The sequence below is a fragment of the Panicum virgatum genome, chromosome 2N, assembly GCF_016808335.1.
Source record: "Panicum virgatum strain AP13 chromosome 2N, P.virgatum_v5, whole genome shotgun sequence".
Classification (NCBI taxonomy): Eukaryota; Viridiplantae; Streptophyta; class Magnoliopsida; order Poales; family Poaceae; genus Panicum; species Panicum virgatum.
Window position 1 is genome coordinate 6,142,027 of NC_053146.1, and position 11,698 is coordinate 6,153,724.

The window sequence follows — 11,698 nt, forward strand, 5'->3', positions numbered from 1 at the left end:
GACGTGGCAACATTATTTATGGCCTAAGGAATTCATTATTCATTCTGATCATGAATCACTTAAGTACCTTCGCATGCAAAATAAACTAAATCGTAGACATGCCAAGTGGGTTGAATTTATTGAATCTTTTCCATACATCATTAAACACAAGAAAGGGAAAGATAATGTTATTGCTGATGCCTTGTCTCGTCGTTACACCATGTTGTATCAACTTGATTGTCGCATTTTTGGACTTGAGTCGATTAAGGGACAATATGAACTTGATGCTGCTTTTAAAGATGTGATCCTGAATTGTAAAGAGGGTCGTGCTTGGAATAAATATATGCTGAATGATGGGTATTTGTTTAGAGCTAACTGCCTATGCATTCCAGTTGGATCCGTTCGTCTTCTCTTGTTGCAGGAAGCACATGGTGGAGGTTTGATGGGCCACTTTGGGGCCACAAAGACGTTGGATGTGTTGGCCAACCATTTCTTTTGGCCACAGATGAGGCGAGATGTTCAGAGGTTCGTGAGTCGCTGCACTACATGTCAAAAGGCTAAGTCACACTTGAATCCACATGGTTTGTATATGTCTCTTCATGTTCCTTCTATTCCTTGGGTGGATATTTCTATGGATTTTGTGTTAGGATTGCCTAGGACTAAGAGGGGGCGAGATAGCATTTTTGTTGTGGTGGATCGGTTTTCTAAAATGGCACATTTTATACCATGTCATAAAAGTGATGATGCTGTTCATATTGCTGACCTCTTTTTCCAAAAGATTGTACGCTTGCATGGTATGCCTTCTACTATTGTTTTAGATCGTGATGCGAAGTTTTTGAGTCACTTCTGGCGTACTTTGTGGAACAAGTTGGGTACAAAATTGTTATTTTCTACCACTTGTCATCCGCAAACTGATGGACAAACGGAGGTGGTGAACCGTACCTTGGGGACCATGTTGTGGGCTGTTTTAAAGAAGAATTTGAAGATGTGGGAAGAATGTTTGCCTCGTGTGGAGTTTGCATACAATCGGGCAACACATTCTACCACCAAGGTAAGTCCTTTTCAGGTAGTGTATGGTTTTAACCCCCGCGCTCCTATTGATATTTTACCTTTGCCTACTAGTGAGCGAATTCATAGTGAGGCTAAAGAACGTGCTGAGTTTATATTGAAAATACATGAAACAACTAAGCAAAATATTGAAAAGATGCATGAAAAATATAGAATTGCTGGTAGCAAAGGTAAGAAAGAATTAAAGCTTGAACCGAGTGATCTAGTGTGGTTGCACTTGAGAAAAGAACGTTTTCCAGATTTGAGGAAGTCTAAGTTAATGCCAAGAGCTGATGGTCCATTCCAAATACTTGAGAAAATTAATGATAATGCATACAAACTTGAGTTGCCTCCCGAGTTCGGGGTTAGTCCCACCTTTAACATTTCAGATTTGAAACCTTACTTGGGAGAAGAGGATGTGCTTGAGTCGAGGACGACTCCGATTCAGGAGGGGGAGGATGATGAGGACATCACTCCTATGGATATACAAGAGGTTCCTCCGCTGGACATTCAAACCATTCAAGGTCCAATCACAAGAGCTCGGGCGCGACAATTAAATTTAGAGGTGAGCTCGCTCCTAAGTGTTTCTATTAATAATTGTGAGAATGGTTTGCTACCTAATTTTTACAATGTGATTAGGAACCAAGGAGAGGGCCAGGGAACACATGGAGAGGAGCATGGAGGCGTGGAGGAACAGCAAGGGCCGCCAAGCCACATGGAGGCCCAATCTAGTTTAACTTCGAGTCCACCTCGGAGTCCAAGAGCAGCCTGACGTAAATTGGACGCCCAGGCCACATCCGAAGTCCGAATTCGACGATCCACATATGGATGGAAAGCTAATTTAATGGAGCTTCTATTGGCGTTGGTTTCAGACCCAAACTCATTCTGAATCGTCAGGAATTGTCCGAGGAAGTTGGCGTCCAGAATCTGTCCCGGTGCTGCGACATCGTAATTTGGCCTTTGGGCCGTGTATCTTCGTTGAGCCCATTATGGGCGCGTCCAGGGGGGAGCCACGCCCCTATCCCCTATATATCAGTAGGCTCCGCCCTCATTGGGGTTCGAGTTGCTAACTTGAAGCCGGATCGGTGTGTCGCATTCCGACCAAAACGAGAGTTATCCTTCACCTGACGGAATATCGGGCACCCCCGTTCATATCATTATATTCACAAACTGGGGCTCTATTTCCCATGGCTGTACTTTCTCACTTCTTCTTTTGACCAATTACATTTTCTCTGTCATGCAAATTTACTTATTGGGCCTCGAGGTCTAACAAATGCGGAGCATTCTATTCTTTGCCATCCATCCTGCTCTCATATTGTCCAACTACTCCCATAAATCGTTGGTAATATATAAGACATACCTTAGTACTTTACCAAGTCTTATATATTTGATACTGGCATTATGGTTCTTAATATCATTCAGAAAGGTTATATATACGCAAATGTTTTGGAATGTGAAGAACACTATATAGCTGGCTAGAGGGAACTAAAACGCACAATAGTGTGCCCGTTGTTGGTTCTTGCATCTCAGGGCATTGTCTTTCCAAAGATCATGCTACGTTTGGGTTCCAGAAGCAAATGTATCATCCTTGTGTTTATTACTACTAGAAATGACAATGCTTTATGTTTGAAGTCTAGCTAGGCTTGGAAGGCAGCAGGAGCAAATGACACGGATCCAATAGATGGTGAAGTCGGGCATGTGGGACCATCAGTAATCAGTTGCTCCCGACCTTCTGAGAGCGCGGACATGAATGAAGTCGCCACGCGAAACCCTCATCAAACTTGTCCCTCGTTTCGGTGCTGCCGGAATTTTTAAACTTGCATTATCATGGCGACGAGGAGCAAGATATTAGTGGGGAGGAAGAAGGAAATGTCGAGGAAGCCGAGGTATAAAAGTTTAGTGATTCTTTCAGGCATCAGGATAAATGTTTTGTCAATATATATGTTAGGAGCAAGATATTATTTGTGACACATGCGGCCCAGCTGCGAACTATTTGTGTTATGTTGCTAGCTTTGTTGATGATTTCAGTCCTTGTGTAAGGAGTCGTGCTCCAGCTAAAAATTCTTATGAATGTTTCAGTCAATAAGTTACCTAATATCATGATAATTTTCGATCTGGAACCCTTGCTTGCGGGTTATGAAGGTTACGCATACCTGCCGCGACGTCCACTAGTTGCTAGCAACCCGCTTGATAAATTTGCGATTCTTTCAGGCATCAGGATCGACGAAGCCTAAACGGAAACGTGGCTCCAAGAGGAAGATGGTAGGATGTACGACCATCACGGAGATCAACGAAGCAACCGGCGAGCCACTAGCCCCTGGTCAAATTAAGACGACATTTGTAAATCAATTGGGATATCTTGTTAGGGAATCCGTCCCCATAAAGTATAAGCTTTGGAAGAGAAATAAAGTCTCTGATCGACCTGAAGATATCGTGCCAGATTCAGAGAAAGATTTATTATGGAAAGAGGTGTCGTTGCACTTCAACTTTCCCCCAGGCAAAGCTGACAAAATAAAGGGATGGGCATTTAAGAAGATGGCAATTCAGTTCGCCTCGTTCAAGAAAAAATTGGTGGCAAACTTTGTCAACAAGGGCCTCACACCAGATTTTGATAAAGTCTGGAAGAAGCAACGAGAGTGGTGGAATGAATTCGTGAATTACAAGCACATTGCTGACAGCATGGCAGCCTCGATTCAAGGCAAAATGAATGCTAGCAAAAAGAAAAACTTCCATAGACTTGGGCCCGGAGGTTATAAGGTTGCCATTCCGAAATGGGAAAAAATGGAAAATGATTTAATTGTAAAAGGAATCGTACCGCAAACCTTGAGTTGGCCCAAACGAGCAAGGTATTACTTCTATGCTCATGGAGGCACACTAGACCCCGACACTGGAATGTTTGTGACTAGCGACGTACTAAGAGAGGCTGCCCAAAGACTCGAGGACGCAATGAGGCGTACCGAAGAAGGAATCTTCCAGCCCAACAGAGAGAATGACGAGCTGACTTACGCTCTTGGGAATGCGGAACACACTGGACGGACCCGAGGCGTGGGCGTAGTTCCATGGAAATATGGCTTTTCCGGAGATCTCGAAACCTACCGAAGCCGATGCAGAAGCAAGGCAGTAGTGGCTGAGAAGATCCATAGCCTAGAAAACCGGATAATGTCACTTGAGGCAGCAGTTGGGCAACGCTCGGACCAACCAGCTGCCAATGTGGAGATCAGCCCCCCTTCTCAGCGTCGTAGCAGTGTTGCTTCCACGGAGCACCCTAATTTGGGTGCCGACAGGCCGAGGGACCCCATTGACAACATCACCGTTAGGACCCAATGTGAGCTTCTGGTTCTTTATGGGAAAAAGCTCAAAGTTTGTGCTGAGGGTTATGCGGAAGTCCAAGAAGAGGGCGGGACAATACATTGCCAGCCGATTCCTGAAGGATTCGCCAGAGTCTTTGTTGACCGAATTACTGAAGAACGCTGGGAAGACATGGACCTCCCGATCCCTATAAGTTCTGAAGAAACAGAACTACAACATGCCGTACACACATGGATCGCGTGGCCAAAGTGCGATATAAGATTGGTGCAAGCAGACACAGATTCCGCTCGGTGCTCAAGGCAAAGATCACCAACGCCAGCTGACAGGAATCCTAGTGTTGGCCCACCTTCTCCACCGCCTGCACGGGACCCCAGCATGGATCCGCCATCACCAGCCGCACAAAGCGAGCCAATTCCGGCATCATCACCAGCCGCACAACAGAATCAGAGTCAGCGACAGAAGGCTTACACGGTACCTTCGGTCCAGCCATCTCAAAAGCAGCAAAGAAAGAAGAAAAAGAAGGCTCCAGAAGAGGAAGAGGCAGAAGAATCGTTTCAAACCTTCTTGTTGAAGCGCAAGCTACTGAGGGAGGCTGCGAACAAGAAGCCAGAAATAGATCCGGTTGCAAAGGCACACTTTGTTAAACACTTCATTAAAGATCCCACCAAGGAGAAAGAAAGAGAGTCGGATTATGATCGGCAGATCAGAAAGTGCTACAGCAACCCCAAGAATCGGCTGATTAATGCAAAGACCGTTCCCCAGCTCGGAGAGCAGTCCAAACAATCGATCCCTCCGTTGATAGTGCCACATGAAGACTGTCCCGATGAATCAAGAGATCCGTTGACCATGGCTGGGATGATATTGCAAACTGATCTAACAAGGGCTCAATTGCTTGGGGAGGCCCTACAGAATGCCCGCGGCAGGAAAAAGTTTGTACTTGGTGAACCTTTGATATGGCCAGAGTTGCTACCATTCCTACCAACGAGAATGGCCGAGTTACACAAATGGTATGCCGTGCAATCTAAAGCTAGTAAATTAGAGATGTTCCCGGCTCGGATTAAAGATGAGCATTTCTGGCGGGGGGCAGATGATGTATATATCGAGTTTGCATCACTCTACGATTTATACCATCAAGATGCCCTTCACAAGTCCCTCGTCAGTGTATGGTGCATGTAAGTATTGTCTCTCGTTTCATTATTTTAGCCTTGTGTGTTGACTGATCCCCGTTTTTCTTGTGTCCCGTAGGTCAAAAATTCAAATTTGCCGAAAGAAGAACTTCCATAACGTCGGGTTCTTCGACCCCGATATTATACACGAGAAATCGCTAGCGCTAAATCCTGGAGACATAGTCAATATTATATACAGGGGGTTGCGTAAGAATAGCATGTGTCCCTTCATTCTCTTGCCATACAACCATCAGTGAGTCGTTCTTTGTTAGCCTTTTTTTTCAATCCCTTCGTATTAATAATACTGTTTAATAACTATTATAATCAACATTAATTGGTTATGCGTATGTATATGCACAGCTTTCATTGGATATTGCTTTGTATTTGGATTGAGGAGCACAAGGTCTTGGTGTATGACTCGTTAAGGCAAGATAAATCAAAGTACCAAGATATCATCGAGGTGGTAAATACTGCATGGAGTCGTTACCTCCACAAACACATAGGCTTGCCCATAGGTGAAATCGAACCTCTTCATTGGGTGACTGATTTTCCGGTATGAATATACTCTCGCTACTAATGTCATTCGCAATAAACATCAGAGAAATTCTATATCGTAACTCACATTTGTCCATAGTGTTGGAGACAGGGCCAAGGAAACAACTTATGTGGATACTACGTATGCGAGTGGATCAACTCTTTTGCAAGTGAAAAAGGGCAAATGACAGTGGAGGCATTCAATGTACGTGAGCACAATCACATCTGCTCATTATTTTAATTCATTATTTTTTATTCTCATGTTTTTATCGAAAAATGTGACAGCGTTGGCGGATGAAAGAAGAACTCATTGAAATCGCTCGGATCAGGGCAATTCAAGAAGCTATATGCGGATTTCTACTCGATGAAGTCATAAATCCTAAGGGCGAATTTCATGGCGATCTCCGTCTAAGCGTCGGCCAAGAAGATCCGACGACGAGGAAGCTGATACGTTATTATAGTTGATGTGCGCAATAATTTGTAATATCTCATGTACTTTTGAACTCCTAAGTGTTCCATACATGACAAATATATATATATATAATATTAGTGTAATATGTTGTTCTAATAATACTGTGCAATGCAAATAGTACGACTATGTAGTCACATACGGTAGAAATACGCATAGCCATACGTATAAAAACGAAAAGAAAAGAAACATAAAGAAGAAAAAACATTTAGTGCCGGCTAGTTATACCAGCCGGCACTAACCTTGCTGTCAGGACTCAGGTGGGTTCGGGCACATTAGTGCCGGCTAGTATTACGGACCGGCACTAACATACGCACGTTAGTGCCGGTCAGAGTAGCCGGCACTAACGTCTGTCACGTTAGTGCCGGCCATTTAGTGCCGGCCACAGGGACCGGCACTAATACGTCCTGTGACCGGCACTAATAAGCCGTTCTCCAACAGTGGCCGTAGCCGCCATTGCCGTTGCCGAACTCCAGGTCGCCGCCGGAGCTGCTAGGTGAGCGCCCTCCTCCGGTCAGTTTTTTGGCCAATCAAGCACAAAAATGGATTCGTCAGATCCTAGGGATGTCCATGATCACGCCCGTTTGCCTTGGTTTCGGCCAGCCCGCGGGGAACGTCGGCGCCATGCATCTCGCCGGAGCCACCGACCATCTCGTTATGAGGCTGCACGCTAATTCCGTGGCGCTAAAAGGATGGATGCCCTTCTATCGTCTTGCATGTGTGTGGTCATGCCCATGCGAATGCACGCACGCACACCCATGGCGGACCGGGGGTCAGAGCCTGACGAAGAAGACGGCGAGCTCGGGCCCGTGGTGCCTCCATGGGGAGCAATCATGTAGAGAGACTCCTGAGTCTCGTGACCCCATGAAGTGCATAAGTGGTCGAAGCAGCCGTGCAGGTACGTCACCTTGTCGTCCGCCGCTGCCGCGTCGGCCGGAAACGAGTAGCACGCCGACGCCCATGGACACCGCCCGTAGCGTCTCCATCACTGTGAGGTCGTCGTCTGTGGCCTTGCGCCGCACCGCGTACCCGGTCTTTTTGCCGTTGCAGAACATGGTCCAGCCCGACTTGTCCAGCAGCGACGGCGCGCGGGCTCCCCCACCCCGCTTCGGGCGCGAGCCGCCCTTGGCGTCCAGGGCTGCCGCGGGCCGGTGCTCCGTATACAGGACGATGCGCGCGCCAGCCAGGTTGCCGAGCTCACGGAGCAGCGCGTGCATCTAGAGCGCGAGCTCGACGCCGAGGCTGGGCGGGCAGCACGGCGTCTCCTGCGGCGCCAGCACGAAGCGGCCCCGGTGGTGATCGTAGAGCGTCGTCCCCGTGAGGCGCCAGCACAGCCGCGTGGTGCCCAAGAAGGCGAGAAGGACGCGCCCTTGGGCACGAGGTGGGAGCACGCGCCGCTGTTGGCGGAGGACAGGCCGAGGCCGCCGACGACAAGGACGCAGCGGCGGCGCTGGCTCGGCCGCCCGCACCGCAGCGTCAGTGCAGGACGGGGATCGCGTGCCGCAGCTTCTGGAACAGCCGTTTTGTACTTGAATCATACTATGATACCCAACTATATTATTCAAAACACTATTTTTATAATTGTGAATTTACTATGATACCCTTGATTAAAAAAATAACTACAAAAAATAAATTTCCATGTATTTCTAATCATCTTAACTTTGGAGGCATTGAGAGGCGTTGGAAGTCGTTACGGCACATATGGGCCCACCGACTATAGACACATCTAATGCCTCCCGATGCCTCTTCATAGACGCCTCTCAACACTTTCCCTCATATTGGACCCACAAATCATAGACACATTAAACGTCTCCCGACACCTCCCCAAGCATTGTAAAATTTCTCATAACTCTAAATCAGCCTGGTCGACATCCTGTGGGGCTGTTAATACAAGTCACACTTGGGTGTTACTTATAATAACTCCCTAAACCATTTTGATTTGTAATAACCTACTCCTAGTCAGATTTATAATACTTTTTCTCTACGTGCAATTTGGGTTTTAATTTCAAATTTTCCATGTCAAAAAATTCAAATTTTCTGGGTGATAAACATTATATTGCTAGGCTTTTTTTTTTGGAAAAGCTACATTATGTGCTTTATGATATTTTTATGATAAGCTAAAGAGTTAAAAACATATTAATACATTTAAAAATGGAGGAAATACCACACAATATTATTTTGGATGGCAGGGTCCGCCTCACGTCGTTGAACCTACTCTTGTACATATTTGAGTTATTGACTCATTTTGGTTCGAATCCTCCGATCCACATGCTGGTAGTATATAAATTGTCTTGGAAAGTGAAGAAAATGTGCATGAAAAAGAACAAACGAGTTCCGAGTGTTAGTGTCCCCCAACGCAATGCATTTACTTTTGAAAGATCATGTTGTAGCACACAGCATCCTGATGTGTGGTTTTGTGTAGTGATGACTGTGTTAGAAGATAGCTTTAGGCTTGGGAGGCAACGGAAGAAGGCAACGTGGATACTACCTTGTTCAAAGTCCAGACTTCTTAACACTCTGTTGCTCTTGGTCTCGTCAGCAAGTGGCAGCAGTGGCTGCTCCCGTTAGGATCCATCGTTTTTCTTCAACTTCAGGGCTTAGTTGAGCCTCTCATGTACATGCCACCGGTTCCTCGGTAAAAACATGAGCTCAAACCGGGTGAAGTGGCCCAGCAATGGAGAAGGGTGAAGGTAGCAGCGGTTGCTGTGGTCGAAGTGTCTCTCCTGCTCAGAATAGGTGATGGAACGTCCCCCTTGTTTCCCTCGGATCGGCTGGGCACTCAATCAAGCACATCGCGCCTCTCGATCACCTGGCGCAGATGGCCACGGCGAGATGTCGAAACTCGAAAGCTGGCACTTTGACTGCGAACAGATGAGTTCATCAGGACTTGAAAAGGGGGATTGATAGTTCAGGTCAGCAGAGTTTCTTCGTCTTTTTGGACCGAGTTCAGAGCAAGACTTGTTCAAAGTGGCGGACTCGTTCCGATTTTTATTGATATGTGGTGCCTTCTGACTCCATGACTCGTGACCATATTAAGGGGTTGTTTGGCAGAGCTACAACTCTGAGATCTGAGTAGGATATTTTGGACTAGTGCAGGTATGGTAAATGAAAGTAGTTTAAAGGGAAAAGTCTGTTTTTCAACCCTGAACTATCACGCTAGTCCGATTTTGGACCTTAAACTACGAAACCGGACATCCTACACCTCCAACTAACGAAACCGTTTGAAAAACAACCCTGGCTCAGCCAAAGGCGGTTTTGCTACAGTAAAATTTCCGAATTTCTGGAATTTCACACCTCTCTCAATTAAATAATAAAGAAAACATAATTAATATTGTCTAAAAATCATGATATTTTTTTGGGAGGTAGATCAAAAGACAAGGAATCTATTTTGGCTAGATGTGCTACAATAGACATAAAGGAATTTGAATTATAAAATTTTAAAAATAGGTAGAATTCAAAATTCCTTGAATTTTTAGGTCAGCTAAACCTATGATAAAAATGCATTAAAAATATGATAATTCATAATTTTTTATTTAGTTTAGTTAGGTACTTTTTATTGGCCCAAGTTCTATAGAAAATTCATAAATTAAAATTTGAGGAATCAAATTTGATTCAAATTTGAGCATTGCGAAGTAATTCAAAAACTTTCATAAAAACTTGGGCCAATAAAAAATACCTTATTAAACTAAATAAAAAATTATGAATTATCATATTTTTATTTCATTTTTATCAAAGGTTTAGCTAACCCAAAACTTCAAGAAATTTTGAATTCTACCCATTTTTAAAATTTTATAATTCAAATTTCATTATGTTTAATGTATCACATCTAGCCAAAATAAATTCCTTGTCTTTTTATCTACCTCCCAAAAAAATATCATGATTTTTAGACAATATTAACTATGCTTTCTTTCTTATTTAATTGAGAGAGGTGTGAAATTCCAGAAATTCGAAAATGCTACTGTAGCAAAACCGCCCTCAAAACAACTTGCTACAGTGCTCGAGGGGTGATTCCGACGGTTTTAACAGTTCGAGGGCCTAGGTTACCCGGTTTCGTAGTTGGAGGTTGAAAAACGGACTTCTTGACTAGTTCGAGGTTGTAAAATAGACTTATCCCTAGTTTAAATTTTAGTTTTTTTCCAAACTAAGAATAAAATTATTCAATAAAATTAGCCTTAACCTGTTCATGCATCTATAGATCAAGAGCTACAAGAATTTCTAACCTAAATAAATACCATCAACTAAACTAGACGCCAACATTTGATGGAGATGTCTGCCTTTGCGTTATTAACACAAGTAATTAGGTGACACAATGGAAACATCCTTCACCAACTTTCTTGCTTCTCTTTCATTCTCTATTTACATTTTCTTGCTTCAGAAAATTTATTGGGCTCGTTGTGTCTCCTAATGGGCTATGACACAACCAAATCATGACCCGGACCCATAGTTTTATTGGTTTCTTTACTGCTTCATATTACCCAACACCAACTATACCATTAACTTTTTTTTGGGGGTCTTATTCTTCTCAAGGGTGGTGTATATAAATGTCCAGTTGGAAGTCCAAGAAGATATAAGAAACTAAGAAAATAGTTCCTCCAGTTGTTCTCTGTACCGCAAGGCATTGCTTTTGAGAGAACATGCTGCTGTGTCTGAACTTTGAAAGAAAAGTGCATCCTTGATTCGTTGGCCTCGACTTACATGTATGATGGTTTAGGCTTGGAAGGCAACAGGAGGAAATCACATGGATCAAAGCGATCCCAAAGGTTCGCCACTGCAAAGGACAGTTGCTCTGAATGTCCAAAGAGTGCGACCCCGAAGAGTCATCCTACGCTAAGGACGGTTGACACTACTAAATTCATCTCTTCACTGTCCACTGAGCAGATTAGACATGCACAATAATTCAACTGAACTACTGGCTAGATGTGTTGACGTTTTTTGGAGAAAACAACCACTCTGCAATAGCAAATAAGCCTTGTTATTAGGCAAAAGACAAGGAAGAACGTATAGAAGAAGTTCGAAGCTTAGTCTTTTACACTTTCTTTCTTATTTCTTCCTTTTCTTGTGTTTTGTATTCCTCAGTTAGAGATTTGGAGCCTAAGTACTCCTGTAAGCTTCTAACTTTGTGGCTAGATGTTTTTTCTAATGGTCGTAGGCATTCAACTGTGAATGTTCAAGACCGGGTTTTTCCCTTAATCTA

The 11,698-nt window shown here is 44.2% G+C and overlaps 1 pseudogene; it reads right to left on the reverse strand.

Moving 5' to 3' along the window:
* Positions 1-7,277: 7,277 nt before the first annotated feature.
* Positions 7,278-8,042, reverse strand: LOC120662306 (annotated as a pseudogene).
* Between the last annotated feature and the right edge of the window lie 3,656 nt (positions 8,043-11,698).